This window comes from Lissotriton helveticus, chromosome 1_1, assembly GCF_964261635.1.
Source record: "Lissotriton helveticus chromosome 1_1, aLisHel1.1, whole genome shotgun sequence".
Classification (NCBI taxonomy): Eukaryota; Metazoa; Chordata; class Amphibia; order Caudata; family Salamandridae; genus Lissotriton; species Lissotriton helveticus.
Genome location: NC_136057.1, coordinates 34,583,555 through 34,598,138, shown reverse-complemented (window position 1 = coordinate 34,598,138; position 14,584 = coordinate 34,583,555).

Genomic DNA, 14,584 nt, shown 5'->3' with positions numbered 1-14,584 from the left:
TTTGACTGGTTCCAACGGAACAGTCTAAGGGCCAATTCAAGCAAGTCCGAGGTTCTATTCTTTGGTTGCGTAGCCGATCCGGAGTGGCAGCATTGGTGGCCGTCTGATATGAGCCCTCCTGCACAGTCTTCCTTGGTAGCAAAAAATCTGGGTGTCAAGCTAGACAACCAGCTGTCGCTGAGAACTCACATTCTGGGTCTGGCTGGCACCTGCTATGGAATTTTGAAAATGCTTCGCAAATTCCTGCCCCTGTTGTCTGAGGAGCACAGGCGGATTACTGTGCAGGCTCTCGTTGGCTCAAGGCTAGACTACGCCAATGCCCTTTTTCTTGGCCTCCCTGATTACCTAGTCCAGCGCCTACAGGTGGTACAGAATTCGGCCGCCCGGGCCATTTTTGGCCTGCGCAGACGAGCCCGAGCCTCCGGGCTGCTACAGGCGTTACACTGGCTGCCCATCCGGAAGCGGATCCAGTTCAAATCCCTGACCCTGATGCACAAAGCCCTGCATGGATCAGGGGCCGGATACCTGCGGCGGAGACTCGCCTTCTATCGACCAGTCCACTCATTGCGTTCAGAATCCCTTTATAAAGCGGTGGTCCCGCGGGTGAGGAAGGCTCGCGCGGGAGGGCGCTCTTTCAGCTGCAAAGCTCCCCAGCTGTGGAATTCGCTCCCTCTCACGCTTCGCAGCACTGCCAATTTGTTCCAGTTCAGGAAGAGCCTGAAGACCTGGCTTTTTAATCTTTAGGCTGTTCTCACCGTTTTCTGTTTAGATCTTTTCTTGTATTTGCTGTGTTGTGTTATTTTTATCCTGAGCTGCTGGTGGAAAGCGCCGGGACACTCTTTTCGAGTAGCCGTGCGCTATACAAAAACGTTATAACATAACATAACATAACATAACATACGCCATCTTGTATTTTTATTGGACACCACAGGGCATATTTACCAGGAGTTAATACTACCAGAATGTCACTTTTCTGATGTTCTGGTGACGTTAAGTCCTTCACCTTATTATTATAACGCCGTCTAGTAAATAATGTCTCCTTTCACGCCGCACTTAGCGTGAAAGGGGCGGGCAATGGGTGTTGCAGTTGGCGTTCCACCGCAATTGCTTTTTGAGGCTGCCCCGTATTTGCAAGGGATGAGGCAGCGCCAAAAATATCACTAGGGAATACCTGGTCTTAAGCAGGTAATACGAGGAGAAATGTTTAATTTCTCCTTGTATTTTGCCCTTTCCATTTGTGCCGCATTTTGCAGCACACATAGAAACAGCAAATAGCCTGTTAAGATTGTTTATGTGCAGGAAGGTGTCCCTTCCTGAGCATAAACAATCACCCCTGCAACGCAGGCACCCTTGCACCATACTGCAAGGGTGCCTGCGCTGTTGCTAGGCAGCTTTTTTAGCACCAACGCTAGGGAAAACGCAGGGGTGCACCGTATTCTTGTAAATATGGTGAATCCCTGTATTTTGAAACTGACAGAGCATAGAGTTACCAATTTTGGCGTAACACCGTGCTCTGCCAGTTTCTAGTAAATATACCCCTTAATGTGCTTTCGACTGTATAATGCTGTTCTGTCGAGCAAATCCTGTTGCCACACCATGCTACGCTGTCTTGTATTTTATTTGGACATTACTTGTCCTTACTTTTATTATATTTCCACATTTGTAAACCCCATGTTTTTTAAGTGTTTTGTAATTATTTTAATCAAACAATTTCTGTTAACTGTGCATTTTAAATCTGTGCTGTACTTTTATGGCCTTTGTACTACTACTCATAGTGTCATGGTTAAATGGGTGATGGTTGGCAGATAATGACTGCCACTGTCCCAGATTAATGAAACACATGTGATTTAGCAGCTCAGTGATTATATAAATATATTGGTATTTTTACTATTCAATCTAAAATTGTGCCTGTGCTCTCACATTATGTTGCTCTAGAGCTAAGCACAAGTGTCCAACTTCCAACAATCCCTAGGTGATGGTCACCGGATTGCCAGAGTCACAAAATTGTATTTTCTATTTTGCAGAACTGGTTGAACGTTGGCTTTATCCGGAGTCCTTAGGGTGACCATTAAATTAATGAGACTACTGAAAAGTTTCAGGTCGGTCCCTTGCTAGTTCAGGACTTCTTCACTGTTGGGGTTTGCATTCCTCATTAGCATTTCTGAAGTTAAACCTGTTCACCTCTTGCTCACCATTGGAGGGGTGCCAGGACAGGGCTCCTTGAGGGATCACAGCCTGTCCTTGGATACTCGTCAGCTGTCATCTGCTAATGTTCTGGGAGGGAAGAATCCCCACCAAGCTGACGGGAGCCCTTATCTGGAAAACAACAATGTTTTCTTAATGCGATTCCAACTAATCCAAACACGACTTTATCAAATTAATGACTCTTTATCAAGTGTTGAAGCTTCTTCTTTTCTTTTATTCAGTAGGTCAATATCATTGTACCAAAGGGTCCTTGGTAGCAACTGATTTGAAATACAAATGTTTATTCAACCCAATGCATTTCGGGTCAATGATGGCCCTTCATCAGGGGTCTCATCAAAATATTCAAACTGAAGTGAGGGGACGTCCTAACTTCAGAAACACGAGTCAGAACATTACTGTAAGAAATTGGATTATTATTTGGGGTGAGTGACTACCCACCTCAAGGAATAATCACAACTCCTCAGGGTGAATCTTTAGAGTCACTAAATTATCCTGACCTCAACCCTCTGGTAGCTATGGCACAGAGCAGACAGGCTTAACTTATGACAATGTGTAAAGTATTTATGCAGAACTAAAACAGAAATACAGACAGAACACTAAGAAATAAAAACCCTAAACCTATTTAGAAAAATAGAGTAAATTATAATAAACAAAAGTACATCAAAACCACAAAACTCAAATAAGGGAAATGGAGATGTAGGAAAGTGTCCTTTTTTGCATGGCCACCCCCATATTTTATTCCCCAGTGCTGATGGTTATGACTCTGAAAGTGGACTGGAGCCTGCTAGCAGGCCGCCTAAAATATGATACATGTGAATTGGTAACCCAAATTGGCATGGACTTCAACCCCTTTATAAGTCCCTGGTAAATGGTACCAGTAGGAGGTAAAGGGGTAACAAGGACCTGCAACACGGCATGTGCCACCGTGAGTGACCCAAGTAAAGAGATGACAGCAGACCTTCCATTGCAGACTGCAGGAACAGTGCAAACTGCTCCAACTCGTCTTTGACCTGATCATGAGTGGCAAAGTCACAGCACTATTTTTAATATATGTTAGTCGCCCCTAAGGTAGGCCTCCTGATTCCAGGAGGCAGGGTGCATTATGTTAAAAGTGTGGATCTATAAGTGCATGCTTATATGTCTCTATAGAAGCCTCTTACTGGCTACTATATGTGATCGTGGGGCAGAAGATAACATGGGCTGACACCCGTGCACCCCCAGCTTTTCAGCTCCATTATGGTCCCACTGAAAAGTGTCACTGTTTGTATCAAGCAAATTGTATCATCAAATCCGACTATTCCTGAAAGTCAGATTTAATACGGCATGCACCCAGGGGGCTACCTTAGAAGTTGCCCACCTGGTTTCCCCAGCCTTTCCTGTGCCCTGGTTGACAGCTTGCAGCTGCTGCTGCCAAGACAGGAATCTGCCCCCCTGCCAGGAGGTGTGAAACTCCTAGGAGTCAGAAACAAAGGCCTGTCTGGGAATGAGGTGTCACCTCCCTCCCTGACAGGAATGGCCAGTGAAGTGGCATCAACGCTTCCACCGCCTTTGACATGCAATAAGGCTACTCCCAAATGAGGAAACAGGCAACCCCCTGTACCCATGCAGGTGGGAGAAATAGTTAGTCAAGAAGTATACATTCCCAGAAGGCTAGCCACACCCCAGGGTGGGCTGCTCGGCAGGGGCGGCTCACAAATAGGAGCAATGGAGCGTTGCCCCCCTTGGCTGCAAAAGCCGCTTCAAAACAGCTCTGTTACCTCACATTTTATAAATTAAAATGGTTTGCCCCATAGGAACCTTTGTAAAGTTACAGGGCCGCAACACTCTCTCCTGGTGTTGGGTAGAGCATGGCCAATTATGTTGATTGGTCGGATGAGGAAGCTGTGCAACTTAAGTGAATTGTGCATGTCAGGCTGGCCAGTATGTTGCCCTTGACCAGGCTGACATGCGCACTTCAGGCCTCAGCAATTCGCTCTGTGTCAGGGACCTGCGACTAGCCCCCAGGTCTCCGCTGGAGTGTTGTGTTTACCTGCTTCAAATTCATGCTGTTGGTTAATATAAACAGCATGAGAGCAGTGACTTGATTGGCTGCTATAGGTGTTAATAGACACGCGGCCTGGCATGCATCAGGAAAGCCTGGCAACGGAGGAGCAGCAGGAGGAATTCTGGGAGGCGGCACACTGCCTAACGTACATAAAAGTAGGATTACCAACATTACTACTGACACATGAATCTCATCAGATCTGAAACAGTGATGTAATATTTGTAGTCAGGTAGTTGCATTGAGGTCTTAATGTAAGCCACATTAAATCAAAACAGATTTTTTTTTCTGGCTCCTTTGAATAGATTTTCGGAGCACACCTCTGTTTATTGACAGAATTGGATCCTTGCAGTTTTTTTTCAAGTCAGAATCTGCTTTGAGAAGTGCCCTTCATGTGCAAGGAAGAAGGAGATCTCAGACCCACACAAGGTCTGTGTAGTATGCCTCCTGGCTTCAAATACTTTGAAAAACTATGTGATATATGTCAGAAAATGTCAAAGAGGGCTTTAAAAACCTGGTGGGCATGGGCTGCAGAGGACTGTTCCAGATATGAGAGCAGAAGAGGGCAGGAAAAAGAAGAGAAGGATGAAGGAAATCTCCTCTGATGCACTCTCTGAAAGCAATGTGGCCCTGCAAAGGTCTCCCTGTGTTGAAGATCTAGGGAAAAAAGCAAAGCCGAAAACATCATTGATGTCATCATTTTCAATGTTGCTCAAGATCACTGTCAAGACTAACCGCGTTGATGCCAAGGGCTTCAGCGCCCACATGCCTGCTGTCTAAGGTGGCTTCAACATCTTCGACTGATTGTCACCACTAGGACCAATGACACTGGCTGTCCAAAGATGGGGCGATGTCAAAGGTTTTTCAGATGACGACCACAAAATCACATGCAACACCAAGGAAGACACAACGGTCAACGTTGATAAAACCATCACCCCTGTCCGTGTCTAAGAGAAAGCACTGTTTGTCGTCAAGGGAAACTACACTGCCCTCATCGAAGAAACAACGGTGTACATAATCACCCTCTCCATCGACGTCAAGTAGACCCAGAATGGATATTTCACCTTCTCCATCAGTATCCATGATGACAACAGGCTCTCCATCTCCGTAAGCACTTGCTGAGGCTTACACCAGCTTTCCAGACTCTGACTCCAGGGCTTTGTATATCTTTCTTCTCTCCAAAATGAAAGTAGGGAATAACAGCAGTAAACACATTTACAACTCCTCTGGCCTTCTCACTTTCTGTCACTCTGGATCCTCATGCTCTGCCACTAAAGTACTTGAGACCAATGACCCCATTTGAGGATCCCATTCAAGAACCTCTCCTGCCTTTACAATTGTCTGCTTCAAGAATGATACCGAGAACAACCTCTAAGGGGGAGATTTACTAAGGTTTGATGCTGTGTTTGCGTCACAAAAGTAATGCAAACCGGCGCAAAAACTTTTTTTTCTCATTTACTTTCCAGCGCTAAACGTATCTAGCACTGGAAATAACGTGCAAATAGCACAAATCAGCCCGTAGCACTGCCTTCCTTTACTTAGCGCCAAGAGGGCATACCATGGGTGGAGCTTGGGTGTTCCCATGCAACCACCCAAAGTTTCTGATGCTAATTCATATTTACTAAATAAATGAGACAGGCTTTAGGTTATGAACACTGCGCCCTTTTGAAGTAGGCACAAGGAAGGAAAAAGGCTTTCAGTTTCTCCTTCCTTTTCCAACTTTGTATGTGTGCTGCACTGTATAGCACACATAAAAACGTACAAAGAGGGAAAATAGTTTACGTTAGTCTATGCATAGTATTTCGTACCGGAAGGCAAGCCTACCAGTACAACGAGTATGCTAGACTCACGGAGACACCCTTGCACTATGGGGCAAAGATGTATCTGTGGCGTACGGGAGCTGATTTCAGTGCTGGCACTAGAGAAAGGGGAGGAGAGTGCCATATGTCAGTAAATTTGGGGCTTCCCTCCTCTCTCCTTTTCATGCAGCACAGCTCAGCATTTGTGGCTGATGCAATGCACAAAGAAGTGGTAAATCTGCCCCTATATCTCTGTTGGGAAGAACCAAGAGTCACCTTTCATCTCTTTCTCATCCTCCGACTACATCAAAGGATACATTGCGTACTCCTGAGAAGACTAGAAGAGACCAATCTCCGACAACAGCTATAACTCCGGGCCCGATTCACAGAATGATCTTAAGACTGATCACAGAATGATCTTAAGACAGTGGAGAAGCGTGGCTCAGTGGTTAGAGGCGGCAGACCCGGAAGCTGAGATCGGCCGTGGACCAGGGTTCGTTCGATTCCCTGCCTCGGCGGGTCTCGGGCTCAAAAATTCCACGGACTCAACAATTCTCGCTCCGGTGCCTACTCGACTCACGGGGTCACACTCTGCGACTCTGGGCAATAGCTTGCTTAATCTCCACTACGGCCCCTTGCGGCGGGATGCCTGGCTTTCACCTTGTGGATACCCTGCCGGGGTATCTCACAGGGGAATACCAGGATGGGTTCCCTAAGCAAGTGCCTTGAGACCCCTGGGTGATTCGTGCGCTATATAAATCGAAACGCATTTACATTTACTCAATCCTAAACTTACTACTATTTTGGTATTCACAGAATGCACTTACTACTTTTGGTATTCACAGAAGTTAGGATTTTGTCTTAAGACAGTCTTAAGACAAAATTAAGACAAAATCCCAACTTCTGTGAATACCAAAAGTAGTAAGTTCATTCTGTGAATGGCAAAAGTAGTAAGTTCCTTCTGTGAATGCCAGAAGTAGTAAGTGCATTCTGTGAATACCAAAATAGTAGTAAGTTTAGGATTGAGTCCTAAATTCATTCTGTGAATCGGGTCCTCCGTAATCTGATATGGGCGATTCTCATTCCTCCTACATGCTCACATATCCAGCAGCGTCTCCTTCTCATGTCTTGTCTGAAGACAACAACATGACGTTACATGAGGCCTTTTCTGGAGGAGCTTTGAAGCTCAACATCACATCCTACTCATCCTACTGTTTTGGTGATCTTGGAGACAGTACAACCAAAGACAGCTCCAAAGCCTTTTCCTCCTCTGGTTCCTGGTCTTTCTGTCAAAACAGAAGAAATATTCCTCACACCTGCTATAGGGAAAGCTGCCAATTCACCTCTCCTGAAAATGTCAGCTCATCAATAGGATCCATTATTTTGGATAAATCTGATCTTAAATACACTTGATCATTGTAGCGTCAGTGAGACAGAGACACAGCTACTGCACCACCTGAGCGAGAGGGTAAAAGGTGGGATGCGACAGGCAAAAAAGTCAGTGGAATGGCTGCAACATATCTTAAGAATGCTAGTGCAACTGCTCTCCTGGGCAAGCAGTAGAGAGAAATCATGGCCAGAATGAGGGTTTTCTTGGGTGATTTGCAAAATCATCCGCAACAAAACAAATGAAATGAAAGTTCTCTGGTTGCCAACCAGGTGATCAACGCGACTGTTAATTCCGATGAATTCACTTCCATTGCCTAGTGCCATAGGATTGCTTGGGTTAGACTTAGTATTTTGAAGCCAGAAGCACAGCTGAAGGTTATAAATCTTCCTTTTCCAGGGTTATCTCCATTTGGTCATCATAGCGATGACAAAATGGTTCAAATGAAGAGTGAAGCAGAGACCCTCAAGCAGTGGGATTGTAAGAAAAGAAAGAAGTTCCTACAGCAGGCTAAAGACTGCAGATTCTACCAAAGGAGGGCGCTGCAACAATATCCGGAAGGCCAGAGATAACAGTATTAAAGATGTTCATCCAAACCCAAGACAACCTCAGAACTAACAAACCCTAGAAGAAGACATTCTCCATGGGTCGACAATGACAATTTTAATATCACCCCCTCCCCTTCACTCCATTGCAATAGGGATGGGGAAGTTTTTTGGCATCAGAAAAGGTGGACTGCATTCACAAGACACAAATTATTTTTATTTATTTAGCTGTTTTATAACGCGCTCTGTTACTACCAGAGTATCCTGGCGCGAAAGAAGAAAACAAGCAGGTGGCCAAAGAAAAACAGAAAGAATTTAAAATATTCTAATAAGCAAGTCCAAAAAGATGAGTTTTCAGTGCCTTCTTAAAAGGTACAAAATTCTGAATTGATCTTAAGAACAGAGGCAGAGCGTTCCAGGCCGAAGCAGCAATTGCCTGTTTCTCTTCTTTAGTCTGTCCCTGGCGCCGGGAAACCCATTACGGGTAGCTGAGCGCAATATAAATTTAATAATAAATAAAAATAAATAAATAAAATAAAAGAACCACAATTGACTGGCCTCCAAGGCGCACTCGCCGAAAGCGAGGAACGCTCAGCAAATTACAATCCGCTGAGCGTAAAGATCGAGTGGGGGTGTAGCGGCTAAATCTTTTCTTCAGATACGAAGGCCCAAGGTCATTGGCTGCCTTAAATGCTAGTGTCAGAATTTTAAAAGTAATCCTTTGTGTTACTGGTAGCCAGTGTAGTTCTTTCAGATGGATTCGTACACTCGCCGTCGCATTTTGGATGATCTGTAATCTGGCTACTAGGAAGGCTGGGGTTCCACTAAGAAGAGAATTGGCATAGTCGAGCCGTGATAGTATTAAAGCCCTCGCAACCGATTCTCCTGCCGAAGATGGGAGATATGGAAAGAACTTTGTCATGGCCTTGAGAGATCCGAAGCACACTCCTGTAAGTTTTTTTATGTGTGCCTCAAACCTCAGATCCTCCCCAAACCATACTCCCAAATTCTTCGCAGGGATGGTAACTGAGTTTGGCTGGGGAAATCCGGAGGCCACACGAGTTCTCTAAAATTAGCCGGAAATTGGCCATACAACAAAATTTCTGTTTTATCTTCGTTACATTTCAACTGTGCTGCTGCTAACCAATTAAAGACCGCAGAAAGACAGGAACAAATAACCTCAGTGTCGAGTGCTGTATCAGGCCATGTAAATAAAAGTTGCGTATCATCTGCGTACGCTATAATTTTGGCCCCCATTTGTTCAGCCATCACTATAAGCGGGGTAAGATAGACATTAAAAAGCAAGGGGCTCAATGTTGACCCCTGGGGTACCCCGGTAGTAAGAGGCTTGGTCGAGGAAGAAAAAGGTGGGATCCAAACCCGCTGGGACCTATCGGACAAAAAAGATTTCACCCATTCCAGTGCTGAGCCCAGCACACCAATCTCAGCCAGTCGGGTCAGAAGGAGAGAGTGTGGGACAGTGTCAAATGCGGCAGAGAGGTCCAATAAAATTAGAGCCGCTCTGCCGCCACTGTCCAAACACTCCCTAATAGCCTCTGTGATCTCCACCAAGGCTGACTCCGTGCTATGTGCTGCACGAAAGCCAGACTGGGCAGGGTGGAGAGCCTCAGAAGATTCCACAAAGGCATTTAACTGACGAAAAGCAAGTTTCTCTCCAATTTTCGCCATAGCTGGAAGCAGGGAAATAGGTCTATAGTTGCCTGGCACAGCGGGATCAGCTCCTGTCTTCTTCAACAACGGAAGAAGCTTTGCCTGTTCCCATTCATCGGGAACCTTAGATGTTTTAAAAGATAGGCTCATTATTTGCGAAACCTCCATTGCCAGTGATTCTGCCACTACAGTCAACACCCGGGCCGGGCATGTATCACCAGGGGCGCCAGATCTCAAAGACTTAATTGCAAAAAAGGTATCTTCCACTGAGGGGGGGGGGGGGGAAATGTCTCCATAGTATGGGTAGGTGGGGCTATAGATTTAACATTATCAAAAATCCTACTCCCACCATTGACAGCTCTGAGAGTCTGCTGTATGGTAGCAATTTTTGATAATAAAAAAGAAGAAAGATTCTCACACCACTCAGTGGAAGGCTTCACTGACATTTGTTCTGCACAGGGGGAGAGAAAACTCTTGACAATAGAAAAAATTTCGCGAAAGTATCTCATGGATAGTCTCTATGGGGCAGATTTACAATGAAAGTGACTCAGTGCATTTGCAAGCCATTTGGCTGTGCCCCATTGAGTCACTTTCAAAGCAAAGGGATTCAACATATTTACAACAATATGTTGCATCTCTGTGCTTCCCCCTGCGCTGGTGCACAAACTGCTGCCATGCGCCGGCGCAGGCACCCTTGCACCATGGTGCAAGGATGCATGGGTCGTGGGAAGATTGTTTTTGTGCAGGAAGGGGCACCTTCCTGCACAAAAACAATCACTACAGGCATTTTCCTCTTTCAATGAGTGCTGTAGAATGCAGCATGCATTGAAAGAGGAAAAAACAAGGAGAAATTAATTAATTTCTCCTTGTTGTGCCTCCCTTCGCCGTATTTACAAGGACAGGAAAAGCCACGCAGGGTGGCTTTTCCTGTATTTGTAAATATGGACCAGTAAATTGTGCCACCAGTACGTCACACTTTGTGTGACGTACTGGTGGTGCAGGGGGCTTGTAAATCTGCCCCTCAGTTTCAAGAACATCCCACTGCCAGGCACCCCAAAGCAGTCATCATTGCTCCAAAATTCAATTCTGAATGAAGAAATAATGGTCTACCCAAAAAATCCTAGGGATATACTTCATGTATTTTCTGATACAGAAATAAGTTCAAAACCAAAAAAAACAAAAGAGATCAATTCCAAATGCTCACCCTTCATCAAAACAATTGGCTGTGTGCAATAGACATTCAAGATGCGCGTACTTTCATTTCAGGCATGTTGTAATTAGAAATGAGCATTTAAAAAACCTTAGAAATTCTCTGAAAAAAAACATAGGTTTTAGGGACGTTGTAGTTAGTTGGACATTTCACTTGTAAAAAAACAGAGAAATTCCGCTGTTATAGTTAGTTCAGCTAATTATAACTCACCCCCCCGCAATGCACTGCTAATGACATCACATATTACATCATTCATGACACGGTCAGAGACATCACTGATGATATCTCAAATGGCATCACTGATGACATCATCCAGTGACTGTGTGTTTCTTTAAAGTTTAAATATGTTTTATATATATGCAAGGTTTATTGAAGAAGGAGTGGGTGTATAAATGTCTGGATGGAGGATTAAGTAGGTGCGTGACTGACTGTTTAAGTGAGTGATTAAATGTGTCCTACTGAATGCATGGGTTAGTGACTAAACTGTGAATGTCTGTATCAGTCGGTCTATTGTTGTATAAGCTGCTGCAAAGGTTGGTCAGTAGCTACATGAATGTATATATGGGTTATCGATTGATTGCCTGAGTATTTGTATGGGTGCCTGAGTGTGTGTGTGTTGGTGGGTGGGAGGTGTGTGACTCTGTGCTTAGATGTTTGAGTGGTTGATTCACTGGGTGTATGGGTTCAAGAGTGCATATGGAAAAAGCTGTATGGGTGGGTGAGTGTGTGTATGGGTGTGTTGGTGAGTGAATGGATGTCTCAGTGGTACATGTGTGAGTAACTACATATGTAAAAGGCAGTGTATGTGAGAGTTGGAGTATATAAATTACTATACGTGAAAGTCAGTGATTGTGAGAGTGGCTGTATGGAAGAGTGTGCACTTGCGTCAGTGATTGTATGAGGAGTGGTGTGGCTCACTGGTTAGAGGCGCAGACCCGTAAGCAGAGGACGGCCCGGGACCAGGGTTCGATTCCCGACGCGGCAGGGTCGTGGACCAGGGTCAGCGGGCTCGATAATTCTCGCCTCGGTGCCTACTCCAGTCAGGGACCACACTCGGCAACTCTGGGCATTAGCTTGCCTCATCTTCACAACGGCCCCCCAGACCGCCGGGGATGCTTGGTCGCACCTTAGAGATTCCCATTAGGGACCATCTCTCAGGGTGAGCCAGGACGGGTTCCCCAGCGGTCGAAGCGCGGAGATACTCCTCCGGGAGTTGATTCTAGCGCTATATAAACCCACAATTAAATTAAATTAAATAAATTAAATTATGAGGGAGTAAGTATGCATTTGTTTTCGTATGAATAAGTGATGTGGTGTGTGTATAATTGTATAGGTGAGTAAATGGAAGTGTGATTGATTCTTAGCATGATTGACTAGGTGTGTGAGTAACTTTATTGATGAGTGGCGATTTGTGTGAGTGTATGTATGGGTGTATGACTGCATGTATCCCTCTTGATACTTTCTGTAAGTCCTACACAGCGGGATTTCTGAGAGCTGCCTGCCCCCTTTCCACACCATTCTGCAAACACCATTGCTACTTAAAAAACCGTAGAAATTGACTCAAAAAACCAAAGGTTACAGGGCTGTTATAATTGGGAAATAGAATTAAACAAACCTTCGATATTCACTAAAACACCAAAGGTTAAAGGGACTCAAAACCAGAGAAATTCAGCAGTTATTAGTTAGCTAACTTGCGCCCCCGCAATGCACTGCTTATGACCTCACATATTACAGCACTCCTGACTTGGCCCATGACATCACTGATGACATCTCAAATGACATTACTGATGACATCTCAAATGACATTACTGATTACATCATCCAGTGACTGTGAGTGTTTTAAAAGAAGTTTATGAGTGTGAAATATAAATACCAAGGTGTATTGGTGAATCAGTGGGTGTATCAGTGCATTATTGGATGATTCAGTGGGTGCCTGAGTAACTGTATAAGTAAGTAATTAAGTGTCTCAGTGACTGTATGGGTGAGTGACTTGTGTGAATGTCTGTATCTGTCTGTCAGGTGGTGTCTAAGTGGTTGCATAGGTGTGTGCGTGGGTGCGTGAGTTTCTGTATGGGTGAGTGATTCGTTCCTGGAGTACATGTATGGGTGTGATTTTACACTGGCAAATAGACAAAAGTAATGAAGTTACTTAAAAGTGTAGGCGTTAACTTGTACACTTGTACTTGTAAGTTAATCACAGGTGTAAGTTACCTTTTTGAATAAGCTCACACATACATTTTCATGAGCCTCTGAGAGAGCGCAAATTGAGAAAAAATAGAAGTGCACCATATTTACAAGCACGGTGCATCAGTTTAGTAAAGAAAATACATAAGAGTGTTTAATTAAAATAGAATACATATATCAGTGTGAAAAGTTAATGTAGAAGTGTGTAGAGATGTTAGAATGATGTTGAAATCCCATGTTATGTGGTTGTTGTAGAGGAGAATGTAATGCTGCTAAACGTAGAAATGTGTAGGCCACATGGCAGTTCACAGAGAATGAAAGATGCTGTTACACTCTCACATGATATGGATTTTTAATGTTGTTGTAATTCAAAGTATTATTGATCATAGAACTGAAATATATGTTTTATAGAAGTGTTTCATATAACCATTGTGTGTAATAAGTTAGAATACTGTTTAGACTAAGAAATTAAAGGTTTACAGAGTGCACAGGCCCGTTTCATGTAATTCTAATAGGCCTGAATAGATAAGGTCATTTCTTTTGATCTGCATGTGTTAGTTAGAGTAAGGTCATGTTAAGCATAAATTGCGGAGCCTGCTCGAAGGTTTACGACTTAGAAGATACGGTGGAGGCCGGAATTTGAGGCCCACTTTACAAATGTCTGTTTGCAGGTGCGAGGAGGTTCCAATCAAGAGAGTGATGAATAGAGTTTTGTTCAGAGAGCCAGGCACAGGCCTGGAGGAGGCTTCAGGAATTTCCTGGGGGGTACCGTCCTGCCGGAGAAGAGCCTGAGAAGCAAGGTCAATGCTAACGATGGGCCCAGAGGAGTATCAGCATGGAAAATGCCAGAACTGACACCACGTGAGGGGCGTCTCTAAAGGGCGTTTCTATTGTAAATGTGATTTTTGTATTAGGGACAGCACCCCTGGGTGGAGTTAGGGCAGATGGTCTGAGGAACCTAAGAGAGCGGATGGGTAGGCAGATAGGATAACTGCGAGACACCGATTCACAACGAAGACTAAGGGAAGTGAGTGATCTTCTTTGGAAGTCACCACGGCTGACACCTTTTTAGGTTAAGATTTTACTAAGTAGGGATGTCACTTAGTCTAGTGTAGGGACAGTCTAATCTGGATTTTCTTCCTTTCTGTAAATGACTCACAAGCTACAGCTTGTGTCTATTCTTGCAACTCTGATGATTTTTGAATTGGTTTTGGTTACATTCTTCTGCCGACTAAGAGCATTTAGAAAATTTATGTTTGTATTGATACCAGTATATCTTTTGAACCTTATTTTGAGGTGTTTGTATCTCCAGTTAACTTTGGCTTTATAATAAACTTTTAAAACTTATTCGTAGTAAGTGGTTCTTTAGAGTGGTGTAAGTCCTTAACCGATTGACCTAGTAGTGGATTGCCTTTTTCTCTATGACAGGTATCAACGGTTCAGTCGACCTGAGTTGGGATCTAGATCTATAGCAATATATCAGAAATCCCGCCGTAACAGTTGGTAGCAGAGAGGATGGTTACCTTCTAGAGGAAGGTGATC